A 17220-nucleotide genomic window follows, 5' to 3' on the forward strand; every position below is an offset into this window, starting at 1 on the left:
AAACACTTTTTTCCGGTAATTCATACCTTGGATGTTGCAGTTTGGCTAGAAATGTTCTTTGTTCTTAACTATGAAGGATAAAGACCCGCTTTATCCATACTGTGAAAGCTTGTTGACTCTGCCTAAATATAGCAGAACATACTGTGATTTTTCACTCTTGGAGCAAATACACAGAGAATGAAAGGTCCTTTATACAATGCAGATGGATGCAGCTGGACATGAGGTTTAGACAAGATTTATGGGGATCATTTGAAAAATGCCAATTTTTATTAAAATTCCGGGAACCGCTTTATTGCAATATCATCTGCAATATTTCTTAAAGAGAAAGCAGAGCGGGGAAGAGGAATATTCTTCAAAGGAAAATGATTTATTTGCATTCAGCAGCCATGTAATATATGATTATAGTTTGTTGCTAATTTACTACTCAAGAGTGAACATATTTATACAGTGCAAAACCTTTCACCCAGTCTTTGCCATCTGTGTGATTAAAAGCAAATTTCAATGACTGGATCGTCTTTGATTCCTAATAAAATTGGGTAATATTCCATCTGCTCTGGTATTATTGCCTGGGGATGAAAAATACCACTTTCTCCAAGAAGGTGCATCAGCAGTTAACAGAGAACAGCAATCTGCACTGTTTCCGAATAGTGTTTTCTTCTTATTCGTGCAGGTGCTGTGCTGCAGCCTAAACATCTGTGATTAAAGAGAAGCAGGTCAGAACCATTTGCAGTCGCTACTTCAGAGTGGATATGCTGCCACTGGAGAGACAGAGTGGGAGAAAAAAACATGTTTTGTTTAATAAATGTCTCCCTCTGGGGTTATCTAACCTTGTCATAGAACTCCCCACCCACATTCACAATCCAACCACCTGTGTACTAATTAACAACATGCATACATAGCATTGAACCTGAATTCTGTTGTTTTCATGTCAAATAATTGAAACTTAACCTTAGAGCAGCTACACGTCTATTTACCGTACTTGTAATATTGTTATCATGTTACCTTCATTTACCGCCTTCATTTATTCACATTCACACAGATGAAAATCACTAATCCAAATTTATCAGCTGCATTAGTAGCTAATTACAAATTGCACTTAATTGATCTCTTATTGTTATGCAAAATCTCAAACTCAAGCAGGGCTATCTGCGGCACAAAAGTAAAGCTTCAAATAAGGAAAGCCAAAGAGAAATAATGTGAATAAGAAGATCTCTGATTGAGAGTTTGTGCTGCAATCAACGAAAACAAGTGAAAACAAAGAAATTCAAGTTGATGTTGCACTGTACATTCAGGCTATTGCTGCTCCTGGAGAAAGAAACCATGTTTTGTACAATCTATACTTTTTGGATTATAATACTCTTTTGCATCCAAAATTGAGCTGCTCATTAATGCCATTACAAACCCTAACGAGGCTTTGCAGATTTCCATTTCAGAAAGCATGAAGCACGTGAGCCTGCAGCTGCTGTGGCCATGGATACAGTAATGGAAAGAGGAACCGGCACTTCCAAATTTTGACAGGTGACTCCAACAATAACAATAAATTATCACCATAGTGCAGTAACCACTGTAACCAATGATTCATGTCTTAATGAAACTGGATCTGAAAAAGACTTTTGTTTTTTTTACTTGTTTTTTAAATCGTATGCTATGAAGGGGCCACAAACATGATTTTAATAAACAGCCTAATCTGCATTACAGGTCAGGCCAGCAGGGAGCAAAGACATGAATTCTGTTCAGTCACCGGGAGGCTTACATTTTCAAATGTGTGTTATTTCATCCTTCACTGGGTGGAATACTTACAATGAGCTGCCTCAAGGATCTTCTGTGAATTATGGAGATATCTTGGGATATCCGCGGGGTGTTTCCACATATCATGGTTTAATTACTTCAAAAGAAACATTAAGATTGTTGAATTTGTTTGCAAGACAAATTATTGTAAGGTTCAGTAACACAAATCATCAATTGATCTAATTTTTCTGTTGATTTAAATGGAAATATTTAACGGGGGAAAATACAATCCTGAATGCTGAAATGCTTTTTCTTATTTTTGTTTTTAATGATCATGTAATAGACACAACTGGGTGCACTGTTGCCATTAGGGCCATTCTGCTAACAGCAGCTCTTTCGATTTGAAAGACTGAATAGTCTGGCTGCACTTTCTTGAGGAATGTTCATCCAATTATAGCCACAGACCCACACACCTCACACAAAGAGGTAAATAACACTCCCGCAGGGCAAAATCTTGTAGATTTTAACTACAGCTCAACAGCAGCATCTTGGGCATAATCATTTTGTCTTTGTTGTGAACAGATGTAGCACAATAGTGACTTTTTTTTAGGGGCTGGCAAAAATTCTGTGAAAACCGGAGCAGATTTCTCGAAGAACGCCTCCCTGTCAGCCACCCTTCGAGTCAAGACGCTGGAGTTTAGATCCAGCTGATGTGATTATGTGACAGAAGAGTAATTGATGCTGCAGAGCTCTGCCTCCCTCTGTTGGCTAGACATCTAAAACAAGTTGTGTTCACAGTGTGTTGGATTAACTGTGGAGCAAAACTGCTAATGATTTAATGCTTTGTCCAGGGAGAAAAACTATAAGAGAATGAACTGTTTCTTGTGTGTGTGTGTGTGTGTGTGTGTGTGTGTGTGTGTGTGTGTGTGTGTGTGTGTGTGTGTGTGTGTGTGTGTGTGTGTGTGTGTGTGTGTGTGTGTCCCTTTACATGCGTTCATGCAGAAAATGATCTCTGCAACACCTCTAGGTGTGCAGGCGAGCTTCAAAGCTCTCTGTCAAGCAGCATGCAGGAGATTTCAAATGCTCGGATTTAACTTTGATGAAACGTTTTTTCCTAGAAGCATTTCTGTTTATCCAGAATTTTGATTTGAGATTAGGGAAAAATGTAACCGACACATTGTGTTTGTATCCATTGATATTCACCAAACTTCCAATTAAGCTATATAACCCTCCTCGGCTGTGCTTTGACTTGAGGATGCAAAGAAAGTCACGTTTCACATTCAACAGCTGGCAACCACGTTTTATTCAATACATTTAGGAAATTGTCTTCTTTTCTTAGCATTCAAGCACAATTACTTACAGATAAGTGTCATTAATCCAGTTAATATCTAACTAGACTACCTGGAATTACATTTGCACAGTGCAGTTTCTTGCCAACATGGATCACTAGAGGTGGAGGCTTGACAGCATACCCTGTTGTTTGACTGTGTTCAGATGGATTTTAATAGTTTATAGCCAATCTTCATGCCTAAAAAACCTTAAAACCACCGCAGGTTTGAATTGTACAACTATGAAATGTATTGTAATTGATTTTTTAAATTTACAAATAATCCACAAATGATGGTTTCTGGTTCACATAGATAGACAGATAGTTCCAACATTAACATGCAGCAGTGTGGCATTTCAGTATTTGTGTTTCAGGTGTTTTTTGAAATACTCCTGTGTGCATAGAGCAACAACTATCCTACTGTCATTCTGCGGAGATGAAGGGATGACAGCATTTCTTAAAGCGCTGACACCTGCTGACAGATAGATGAGACAGCAAGGAAGCACATCAATCTGAAACAAGAAACGCAGAGAAGGAAGTTCTAATCTGTGCATGCATTTCTTTTCTTTCTTCTTTATCTAGCAGGTTTCAGTTGAGCTTCTTGTTGTTGTTGTTTAGTTATCTCTGATTTGATTATATCCCCACACGTGCATGGGCATATGGAGTTGAACACATGCAGAGAGAGAGGGAAGCGCAGGCCCCTTTAAAGATAGAGTATGCTCAGAGGGCTAAATGTTTTTCACGGCCACGTTTGAAGACGAATGATAAGACAAACAGGATACAGAGACTTGGCAATGTGTCAAAGTGAAGATTAGGACGTAATCTTCAGATTGTTTAATGTGAGAGTAGTGGAAAAAAAGCAAATAAAAAAAAATACACTTGAGAGTATTCAATGCATCTATTTTTTGGAGACAGTTTGAGGGATTCCTTTTCCTGTTTCATCATGCCAGGGCCTCAGCGCTACAGAAACAGGGTCTGTAAAGAAAAGGCTTTTCAAGAGTGTACTAAGCTTTGATCTCAAACCCATCCCATCAACACCTTTAATGTGAACAGTGAAATGAAACAAAGGCTATGTCCACACTACCCCTCTTCCTGATTAGCATACTGTACGCTGTGTATGGGTGAGGGATGCAACGATACCAATTTTTTCAAACCAATACGATACCGATACTTGGATCTGAGTACTTGCCGATACAGAGTACAAAAAACGATACTTCTACCACACACACACACACACACACACAAAAATTCTATGAATTGGAAGACAGGTTTTATTTTATTCTCTGCGGATAAAAAATAAAATATTAATAAAAATGACCACAAAAATAAAATTTCAAGTGAAAATCAGGCACTTCTGTTAAATTATTGCGCAGTGTCCACATTGTAATTCAACAAAATATCACTGAACTATTTGGCACTGTCTCCAGCTTTCAGAATAATAAATAAACACTTCTGTTTGGAATAAAATAAATACAAATTAGGTTTGAGAATAAAATAAACTGTTAAATTATTGCAGAGTGTCCATATTGTAAACAAACAAACAAAATAACGAAAGTATTTGGCACTGATGAACAAACTCCTCATCAATCCACTGCGCCGTTAAACTGACATCGCGCACACACTGCTTGTCTTTACCTCTTCAGAAAGTTTTGGCACCATTATCTCCCTGATGTATGGGCGGCTGGGAATTTCATATCGCGGCTCGAGTATGCTGAGAAGACGGTGCGATCCCATGTTTTCCACGACCGACATTGGCTGGTCATCCAGAGCGATAAAATGAGTCAGAGCCTCTGTTATTTAGAGTTAAAGTTGGCTGTTCTGGTCCACACTGCTGACATTTTGTTCAGCCAGTCTCACTCGCCTAACCCTGTGCCTGTTTAGCGTGGCATGTCCCCCTAGAGGTCAATCTAAAAAATTACAACAGAAATGACAAGCCACCTAATGAGTAATAAGTAATAAGTTGGTATCGGTTCATGGTATCGGTTAACTTTTACGAGTATGAGTACACACACATTTTACAGTATCGGCCCCGATACCCGATACCAGTATCGGTATCAGTGCATCCCTAGTATGGGTGTTTCGCTCTTTAGATATATTAAAGAACTGTGTTATGCACTTTTTTCAAGTATGTAATTTATTGGTTCTGTTGTTCCTAAAAAAATTGTATTAGTCTATATTTATTAATACTAGTAATAGCTTATAATATATGCATAAGTAATATATATTAAAATCGAACAAAGAACATTTTTGTCTTCCTTGTTGCTTTTTTTAATGAATTTATTTTTATATTAGCTCTTCAAATCTACACTTGCCATTACTTATAATTCCTGTTTAGCTCTAAAAAAAACCCCAAAAAAACAAGTCTATTTCACTGGACTTGAAGTTCCTGTTTGATGTCGCTTCAAACTTAAAACCTATTCTTAGTCTATATTTTAGCTCAACAGTAGAAATCTGGGATCTGTGAGTTTGAGCATGGTGCATGACAAAAGTCGATAAAGGCAAGGATCTTTATTTGTTGCACAAACACACAAATGCAATTACTGCCGCGTGATGGTTACTGTCAACACGGACTTTGCACCGAGGAAGTCTGAAGGGAGAGGGAGAGCATGTGCATTAAATCTAATAATAGCCAGCAGATGAGTCTATACGAATGCATTTATCTTATATGTTTAAAATGCTATGTACTTAGTCATTTTCAAGTTATACCACCTTATAAATTATAAGGCCTGGATTGTGAAAACTTTGGTCACTTAGTGTCAATTTAAGCGGCCAGCACATAAACAAGTGTTGGAGGGCAAAACAAAAGCAAAAGAAAGCAAAAACTACTATTTTAGTGTTTGCGTGTCTGCTGAGAGTTGGGATTTTGTGCTAATTTACTGTAACATGATGTCAGAAGTACTGGAAACTGGAGGTTAGATTTAGAAATGTATTGTTTACCTGCTGTGTTTGTGGCCTGAATTAATGATATGAAGGGCCATCGAGGGTTTTCTGACATTTGCAATGATTTATGATTCCATTAGTTTTGTTTTACAAAATAATCATATGTGCATAAAACAATAGGTTCAGAGTTGGCTTACCTGCATGTTACGGCAATAATATATTTTTTCCTTGCTGCCGTAAAAGAGATCGGATGCCAAGACAATTCCAGGATGTCGGTGAGTCTCTGGTTTTCTCTCTGTTTAGATTTTTGTTTGAGAGAGAGGGAGACACATCAACAAATACTAGCACGAGAGAAGGAAACCAAGGATGGACTAGTCGCGGCTCTATGTGACTTCCAGATAATTCCTCCAAAGGTCACTCTGGTTATTTGATCAGAGCTATAAACAACTTATTTATCAGTAAAGTTGTGGCCCAGTATTAACTAAGGTGCATTATTAGCTAATTATCTTAACTCTTTTTCAGCACTTTAGGGCTGTTGTTTTAAATATGTTTGGGGGAAATCTTGAAGAGGCAGACACAAGAAGCATTTACAAAATTTACTGCTCAGAGCACAAACTCAACTGTCATTCGGCGTTTTCTGTTTAATGGACACAGGTGTGCACATAGCAATAAAAAGGTCCTGAAAGCACAGTGAGCAGCAAAGAAAGCTAATGATTAACATGTATAAATAAAGGGTCACTGTACTGAAATAACACCTGTACTTTTTTTTTAACTTGAGCAACTAATGCTGATTAGAACAAGCCCAGCACAGTATGTGCTAATGGGTTAAAGATGGTGTAGAACAATGAAAGGAAAACAGTATTTAATCACAAATTAACGCATCAAATACTTAAAAAAATAAGACAGAACCTGACATTTTGCAGGCACATCTAGCTTCAGCCATCCACAGCCAACACATAAACCTTAATTTAAATGTAAAATTTGTCATAAACATAGGAAATGCACTGTAACTGACAGAAGAAAAGTCACCTTTGTGTATTTAGAAATACAGCTCACACACTGAGTCAGTTGTGTCCTGCTGTGTAAAAATGAATTCAAAGTGTGTTAGCATTTTTAAAAAAAGTGAAATGATACACATTTTTATTAATACTGCTAATATTCCTCTAGCAGAGGAGCTTCTGTCTGTGTACAGTTCTGTAGTAGACCTTCTAACCTGCATCTATGACTTGAGGCTGAATCAATAATGTCTTTATCAAATGATGAATTTTTACTTATCTTATGAACTGTTCCTGAAGCCAATTTATAGAGTTGCCCGCTGTACCATAATCATTTACTTTAACTTAGTAATTTAAAAAAAAAAAAATTAAAAAGCTGATAAAATGTATAACATTGCTATTCACAAGAAACTGCTGTGGTAAAATACTGCCTGATTCAGTACATATTTTTGTCTTTTAGAGAAGAAACAAATACATATACTTTTACGTGAATATTACATATTTTGCACAGAGCTGTGTTCCTGTTAAGTAAATACGCCTATCTATTGTTTTCATTTGTTTCATCATCTTTGAAGAAATCCCCTGTCTACGACCTTGGCGGAGAGCACAGGATATGTGTCCCCATCAGTCATGCAACCATATGTTTGTAAGCACAGTCTGGACAACAACTCTCTAAAATATACTTTTCCATTGAGACATTGAGTTCACTTATCTGGCCTTATTTGGCGGCTTCAACATATAGGCATGTATCAACATCCACAGATTTGTGATAGTTTTATTGCACTGCATTTAATGACATTTGTGTTTGTGTTGTTTTTGTGTTGTGCTTTATGATGTTATTAAAAAAAAACCTCTCATACTGTGTGTGCTTCCTGAACTAGTACCTGGCAGACAAGCACAACTCAATAAAATTTGTTTTTATAATAACAAACTTGCTGTTTAAGATGGGTGTGTGTGTGTGTGTGTGTGTGTGTGTGTGTGTGTGTGTGTGTGTGTGTGTGTGTGTGTGTTAGACAACCTGCACTTTACAGAGAACATGCTAACTTTATTGCTCCTATGATTGTTATTATGTAAGCTGATGGCAGTTCAGATAAAAATCTAGTTATTTTAAGCTGTGAAAAAAAACAATTGGTAATAAATCATACAAAGAACATGCTGTAACACACGTTTAATTGGAAATGCAGACAGAATGTAACAATGGTGCCAGCTATTTTGGGGTTCCTCTGTATCGTCTCAGCCAAATTGAGGGAAAGGTCATCTGGAGAAAATATCAGTAACTAAATGCAAAGTGATAAATTCAGAAACAAAATACAGCATGTGTCAGTGAATGTCATTATTTTTAAAGGGAAAAACCCCCAACCTTAAATCTCATTTAAAAATGTAACATAGTATTGCATCAACCTGTTACTCCTTTGTTTGTGTTGGGTGGGGCGTTCTATAGAGTCCTTCGATGTTTCCTGCTCTGTATCCTCAAACTGCATGGAAAAACATTGGGAAATGAGATAAACACGCATGCTATGTCCAAGGACACGATACATCCTGTGCAGTGGACGGTAAGGATCTCAAAGTTGAACGGAGGTGATGCTTGGAAAATTCCTTCGGTTCACTGGCAAAGGAAAAAATTCAAATTATAAAGGTGTGAGGCACACGTGATGGGCCACGTGTTAATTTTTCCAATAAATATGAGGTTCATAAAGTTACCTTTCATATATTACAAAAATTTTTGGGGGGAGGGAAAAATCTAAATGGTTCACTGTTAATTTTTTTGGTCAGTACATCTTGGGAGGTTCTTGGATAGTAAACTCAAACTACTTGTATGCCAAGATAAACAATGTTAAAATAAACTCTGGATCACTTCACTGACAAAACCTTATTCAGAAAGTGTTGCCTTGAACATATTTTCCTTGAGAAAGTGTCATTGTGTTGGATTTCTGCCTTAATCAGTACAGGAAGACCAAGGCCACCGAGTTCTTCTTTCCCCCCAAGACAGACAAAAAATTGATTTCAGATGTTTTGACTGTCCTGTTTGAGATCTTTTCCCAAAGTCAGAACACAATGAGAAGTGACAGCGATGATGTGCGAAAGCGAGAAGAGAGAAGGTGCCTTCAGCGGAAAAGGAATTGGAAGAATGAGCATGTTTTATTCATTGTAACCGTGCCACCAAACATACAGACTTAATCATCCAGAGTGCACGGATTGTTTTTCAAACCAATGCAATTTAGATTTGCTATAGCCTGTTTGATGAGGCTGAAGTGTAGTCATAAGAAAATTAAATAACAGCAGGGAGTTTGTGGCAATATTGTTTCCTGTAATCTTGCCATAGCCAAGATGTAATGCATATGATATGCTTTTGGCAGGCTTACATGGCAGCAAGACCTGCAATCACGCATTTGTGATGACTGGCAAAGACTCTTTCACATCTTTGTGGAAGAATTTTGGCCCATTCATCTTTGCAGAAACGTTTTAATTCAACCACACCGGAGGGTTTCAGAGGTTGAACTGCCTGTTTAAGGTCCTGCCAAAGCATCTCAATTGGATTTAAGCCTGGACTTTGAATAGGCCCTAACCCTAACCCTAACCCAAAACCCTAACTTTTATTATTTTAGCCATTCAGAGGTGGACATACTGGTGTGTTTCAGATCAGTTATTTTCCACACAGGTCCAGGTAGGTTTGGCTAGGCTAAATCAGCTTCAACCAATCATTTTATCTTTGTTAATTTCTTGCATAAAATACTCTTGGAGTGACAACTGAGTTCAAATTGGTTAGGCTTAGCATGAGTAATTTCTGTCCTTTCTTGGAAAGTCATTGCTCCCTTGCTCTCCAGCGGCACTACGCCTGTGTATGATTAAACAGAATTATAAGTGACAATTGCAGTGGGAATGAGTGGAGTCACATGGGGATCCACAGGTAGGGTCAACAACTTTGCACATTGTCATTGTTGTAAAAAAAAAAAAAATAAAAAAAAAAAATAAAAATAATAATAATAATAATAATAATAATGTTAGAGAGCCCAGAGTTCCCTCCTATGGAAAACAGTATGGTATGTGTGCAAAAAAAAAAATTGTTTTCACAGCGTTGTACAATTCATATTTTATACCCTATACCCTAAATAAAGAGTGCAATATAAATTGCAATGAAGAGTTGAAATATTGTTGCACAACCCAAATAATATGAGTAAATGAAACCACTACATACATACATAGTTAAAGTAATGCAAATTAGACTGAGAGACAGCATGTTTTTGTTAAACAACACAATCAGGTGTTTGAAGGCCAACAGGGAATCCAATTGAAATCAAAGCTTAAAAAGAAATGGTCATGTTCTTTCTTTTAAACAACCAGTCATCTGACCAGAGGACCTGGGGGGCCTCAAGGGTATAAGATGACATCGGTCTATTCAAAGCCCTCAGTCATAAATCATAGCTGCTTTTTTGAGATCGTACAGTATAATAAGGTGTACTCCTACTTCTCTTAGTAAGAAGGCCTGGTATAATTATCAAAACATTATCACAGAGTCTCTGATCCCCCTCACTAACGAGAGCTCTTTAGAGTTGGATATCTCTAAGATCAAAGAGCTGTGCAATGGGAGAGCTGACATCTGGTGCTGCTGCCCACCCACTTTTTCAGCTGCTGGGAAAAGGGGGAAAGGTCAGGTGGAGAAGCAGGTGGGAGGAACCGCAGATATCTGGGCACCGGAGTAGAAAGAAATACAGATGTCTGAGCTCTTCTGAGCACACAGACTCTGTGTAGCGAAAGTGGCTTTTGTTCATGTTATAAGAGCATGTTAATACAAGAACTAAAAGTCAAACACAATTACTTGATATTGCTTAACAACTAAATGTTACTCAAGGCCACATTTCCTGCCTTCCAGAAATCCCGTTCCTATAAAACTAAATTGCCTTTGCTAATTATACTGTGCTACCATTGTGATCAGAGGCAGCACTTTATTTTGAATGAAGCAGGGTATACATTTCAAAACAAAATATCAAGAAAACTGCACGACTACAGGCCATCACAAGCTACAGTACACCTGGTAGTGGTTCCAAGGCTGGGTAAAGGGTTGGGCTGCATCAAGAAGGGCATGAGGTGTAAAATCTGTACCAAGTCAGAACACAGATGGATCCATCTGTTATGGCAACCCCATGGGAATTAAGGGAGAAGCTATGCATGTCAGAGGAGGTGGACGGTGTGTGCCTACAGAGCACTCAATTTTCACATGAACTTTTTAAAAAAAAATTGGCTTCTACAACAAAAAAAGGGGGTCGCGATCAGTGATGGGAATAACGGCAATAACGACGGCCCGCTTGCATGTTCTACAAAAAAAATGTGCTTTGGTGGGTATCTGACGGACAAACACCAAACCAGTTCCACATCACTGAAGTTGCACCATTTTTACAAACCAATTCTGGTTCATCCGTTTCACTCAACAATCCGCTTTCTCCCTTCTCATTCTGCGTTTTTAAAGTAAAGCAATAATTACTTTTCAAGTAATTAATTACTTTTAGAATCTTGTAACTCAGTTACTAACTCAGTTGTTTTTTTGAAGAAGCAACTAGTAACTATAATTAATTACTTTTTCAAAGTAACTTGCCCAACACTGGTCGTGATTGAAAATGTAAATGAAAGTGACATGCAATTAATTTGAATTTATAAAAATTTATTAATTTAATACATTCATTTATTAAAATCATATATATTCATTGAAACTAGTAAAAAGATTCTCACTTGCTTTAATTGATATGTGATCTTTTTTTAAACCCTTAAAAATATAAATCTTTTTAAAAAGTTTTGAATTCCTTTCGTAAAAGTAAATAACTTCTCACAAGGTTTTAGCTAGGAGGCTGAGCTTTTACACAGTGGACAGCTTCTGTATAGCTTCATGATTAGCGAGCTATGATTGCATTAGTACTATAACCCACACGTCCAGCTGCGGCTGTTTCAGAGAGAAAGAATCTGCTTCTTGCATCAGATGATAACAGCTAATTAAATGAATGACTAACAAAGAAATTTGCTTGTTTGAGTGGGAGGGATGTTTCTACATTCCTCCAGCCTCTCGCTGTATACATACAGGAAACATGCTGCTTTTTTCATACATTTCTGTTGGTTTTTTACGTCTCTCCCAGAAGAGACAAGTAAAGAAACGCTCAAGGAAAAGTAATTGTTTTCACACTTCCTAAATGCCAATGTGACTAATAAACCGTTAAGTTTCTTCAAACATTGACATGTTTATGTAACTACTGTCTAATAAACTTGACATTGTCTTCCTGTTGTTGTTAAACTGTAAATGTATATATCCTGTTATGTCTGTCAATGTTTCTATGTGCAGTGGCATTTCAAAAGGGGGAGCATGCTATCACAGCTGAGGGTTCTGCTGATGCGTTTTCCTGTTATGTGTAACATGCTTGATGTTTAAACATAGCTGGTTCTAAGACTTTCAGCATGTTGTAGCCTATACAATGAAAACCACAGGAGGCCAATATAAGACAATGGATATATTTCATAATGCCTATTTATAAAATTAGGCCAACACATGAAAAGGGCTCTGGATTTTTATTCTTCAATAGGGTTCTCCTTTGAAGTTGTATGTATATTATGACTGTGTTTGCATTTGGACCTGTTTTCCAGGCATAATATTTGCATTCTCAAAGCGCCTATTCCTGTATGATAACACACCCTGTGGATTTACAAAGGGAAGTTGCAGACGAATCATGGATAATGGCAAAGGCATGTGCCTTTCAAGGCTGAGCAAAGTGTCTCAGTACAAAAGCAAGATAGTAAGACTGCAGATTTACTTCTGTGAGAGAGAAAACCAGAGCGATGAAAAGGTCTGCAAGAGTCTGTGATAATGAGTTTTCACATTAAAGGCATGCAAAGAAGAAGTCACCAGTCAATGTGATCCATACCAATTCTGTCACCGTGTTTTTGTCAAAGCCCATTTAAAATGCAGTGAGGCAAAGTGGAAAACTGTTCTGTGGTCAGACAAATCAAAGTTTTAAATTCTTTGTGGAAAGCACAGATGTTGCAATTTCCAGCATCCTCAGCAGAGAAATCCAGACATCCCTCTTCCCATCCACCTCTTCTAGCTTATTCAGGGGAACACCGAGGTGTTCACAGGCCAGCCAAAAAATATAATCTCTCCAGCTTGTCCTGGATCTACCACAAAGCCTCCTCCTGTGTGGACATGCTCAGAACACCCCACCCAGGAGGTGCCCAGAAAGCATCCTAGACACATGCCCGATCCACCTCAACTTGTTCCTTTTGATATGTAGGAGTAGCAGCTGTACTCTGAGCCCTTCTCAAACAGTATTGAATGGTATAAGCACTTGATTATCATAATGCATCAAGTGATAATATGAAAGTAGTTCACAAAGGCAAAAGCAAATTTCATCTTATAGATTAGCTAAATACAACTTTATTGTTTAAACTGCCAGGCACAATTTTCAGTATTAAAAAAACAATTTCTCATTTGCATTACACCATACTAAATTACACTTACTAAGATGTCTGCAACTTTAATTTCTACTTTTTACAAATTCAAGAAACTGCTTTTGTAAGTCAATAAAAAAATGCATCACATATAAAGTGGTAGGTTAGATCAGTGGAAGTATTTCCATTTTCCTCAAATGAGCAACTTCAAAGGCTTTTATTGTTGTCTACACCCTCTATATGATGTATTTGAACTTCTACACTCAGGGAGGAGATTTGGTATAGTTCCAAGTGCAACACTGTGAGAGTTTATATCCTTTATACTCTCATATCCTCATTTAGGTAGCCCTTTCCATTAAAGGTCTCAGCATGTGGACCAGGTGAAGTCATTCAGTGAAGTGGAAGCCTCCTTCCAATATCATCAGAATGGGCACAGTGTCTTTTCATTGGTTTTTATCTTTAATAAACCAAATGTGGATGTTCTCATAAAACTGTTATTTACACTCTGATTTACAGTTGATGGAAGCTTTCAAATCTCACAGAGAAACAGAGAGATATACAGTAATCACTGTGTTTCCTCCAGTATCTCTCACACATAGAGCAACTAAAACAAACATCTGACTTCACATCCAAAATCCATAATCTGAGGTCCCCAGAGAAGAGCTGATGCTGAGAAAAAGTTGTATTTATATTAATTAATGATAATTTTAGGGTGCTTTAACACGTCTACTCTGTCCTGTACTTTAGTATATTTGGGGCCAAAGTCTACTGCATTTTTATGAGTGTGAACTTGGAGCACTGTTGCAAAGCAGAGTATAACAATGCAGACCTGTATAAAAGCTAATACCTGGTGTGGTTAATATCAAATGTGAAATGGACTGTAGCTCTCCAAATGCTGACTGGTTGCACAAAAAACTTTCAAAATCACCAAGAAATGGGGAAAGAAATATCCAAGTGTGTTGAGTGTCACGATGTGAGGAAATAACTATGCTGCAAAAAGCTTTAGCAATCAGATTAATGTGTCTGAAAAGTGTGTCTAATGCAGTGGTGCTGCTGTGGCCCGCATCAGAAGCAAAAAAAAAAAAAAGAAGAAGAAGAAAAAAGAAAGAAAAGTTATTGCCCCACATACTACAATTATTATGGAGTATAGGAGTATTATGACTCAGCAACAACCACGAAAATATCTGAATGCATCAGCATGTCACAACACCGACCATATTACTGATATGTAATGGGGACAGGAAGGCCCTAACCTTCCTTACTATTAAGATCATGATGATCTAACAGGAAACAAGTATGTGTTAGTGTTAGTGGGTGAAATGCTATTTCACCCACTAACAAGTCACTCTATGTGACAAAACATTTTTAGGTTATTACATATTTTGGTATTTAGTATATTACACAATGTGAAACCATGTCATATTTTATAAAGTTATTTTTGGGTCCTACAGAAACACTAGATTTTCTTGTATCGACGCGAATGAAGAAGAGAAGTCAAACGTCATCTAGCTCTGGTAAACAGGTTAGCACAAGAGCGTTTGCAGGAGAGGCTGTACACAAGAAATACCTGAAGCATTTTAACCCATTTACTGAAAGTGACAGGGATCAAAGCGATACATGTACTGCCAGGAGGTATGAGTTTTACCAACCACGCTCTGGAATGCGATCTGGAAGGAAGCAAGTTATGGCAAATACAGACTTACGGGGTAATTACACCAATGAATTACAGCTCAGGCCAAAAAAAACACACACACACACATATATATATATATATATATATATATATATATATAAGCAACCATTACATGTATCAGACTGACAGGGTTACTGATTGACTGATTCACATGATCAAATCACAAAAACCAGAGAGTGATGAAAAATGACCATTCTTTATCAATATGTAAAGTTACAAGACAGCCCTCAGGACTACTTGACCTTATAATTCATAAGGGGGTGTATCATGTAAACAGACTGCCATAAAGAGCAGTTTGTATTTCAAAGCTGGTTTAATTCAGTATTTGGAAAACATTGTAATTGTGGGGCAGGACAAAGAAATCCTATAACCTGAAAGAAGTGCTTAAAAGCCTAAAACTAATGCTTACAGAGGGAATATACTTTCACCCAATAACACAGTGTGTCATACTTGAGAAATGTCACTGGCGCAAAGGGAATTCACATGATCCCAAAGCGGCAGCACCCACTACCACCACTAATAGCTGTTACTAGTAAACTACATTCAGTTCTCCATTTGATCAGTCACTATAGTGAGTCCATGTCTAATTTTGCCACTCCAATAACCCCATGACAGGATTACTGCAGAGACTGGGAGTCGTTAGCGTCATGTGATAAATGCCCCTGATTTTAGCTGGATTTATTGTGCCTGTGAGATTTAGTATAAAACAAGTGAACAACACGGAAATCCTGATGCGTTATCCTGACTTCCATTAGCAGATCACAGATTTCCTAAACCAAACACAGCGCTCTTGGTGCCTTGCATTCCTACCACCACATATAAAAAGCAGAAGAAACACAAAAAGATTTTGCACAACGTATGTTGTCTGAAAAATCAAAGTATACATAGCAGAGGATGCTTGCGTTTGTGAAACTTCGATTTAACCTCACATGAAAACTGTGTTCTCAGGAGTTTCACGGTCATCCTATGAAAAAATGCCTGGCAGGTTTTATTTCACAGATAGATTTCAGCTACTGTAGGAGTGAATGAATGCGCTCTCCAAAGGCCTTCTATGGCGGTGTACACTTGATACGGTAATTGAAAAGCAGCAGAATCTGTGTAATATGCAGCAACGTATAGAAAACACATTTCACAGACTGTGATTGCTGCATCTGGGAGAGGACACACCTTCAATTTTCAAGGGATGTTAAACAGATGCCTGTTATGGATGGATATGCACGGTGGCCTGACATAATTCAAATGCAGAGCACCGCAGCCAGCAAAACAAATGCCCAAAGGGATAGTGACAGATGATGGACCTCAATTTATATCAGGCGAATTTGAGTTATTGCTAAAGTTGAAAGCAGTCAGACATCAATAATTCATTCCACTGTCCAGCCTCAAATGTGTTGGCAGGAAAACTGCAGTAGTGAAAAAAATCTCCAAAAAGCAAATAGACCAGCTGGTGGCTTGTGTTATTACAGCACTGTATTGCTAATTTGTTGTTATGTACACAAACATATGGCACACGACTACCAAGAAAAGAATAGCCGTTTCTGATAAAAGAGGCCTATGCTAGACTGTCTCTAGTAAAAGCAGAGGTATCTCAAACTGATCTCATCACTGATGTAGCCGGTGAACGCAACGGGAACATGTGATGATATGTAAAATGGGCTTTGTATACAAAGAGAAAAATCTGGGTTCATGAATACACTGGAACAAATGCTAGAACAGACTCAGATAATCATGAGATTATCATTGAGGAGCATACACCAGAGGACTGTCAGAGCTCTGTGAAAGCTTTCAGGGGGAGTGTGTGCCTTCTTCAGTAACCGGAATTATTGGATTAAAGTCTCACCATATGGACACAAGGCTGATAAATGGAATAACCTGAGTGTCTGAGACAGCCTTGAGCCATTCATTGTTTTTCTTGTAATTTTTTTTCAATATGGCATGGTGTCACTGAGTTTGCATCACTCATCTGACTGAGGTGAACATCCCCTTTACAGAGATTTGGATGAATGATGTGTGGCCCAAAAGACAAAAACTACTCATCATCATTGTTTCCTCATTTTGCTAACTCCGTAAGGGGTTTTTTTTCATGACATTTTAGTTTAGTTTTTTTTTTTAAATACATGTATATGTATATTTATGTATATATAAATATATATTAAACATGAAATTTCCAACTC

This window comes from Pelmatolapia mariae, linkage group LG7 (genome assembly GCF_036321145.2).
Source record: "Pelmatolapia mariae isolate MD_Pm_ZW linkage group LG7, Pm_UMD_F_2, whole genome shotgun sequence".
NCBI lineage: Eukaryota > Metazoa > Chordata > Actinopteri > Cichliformes > Cichlidae > Pelmatolapia > Pelmatolapia mariae.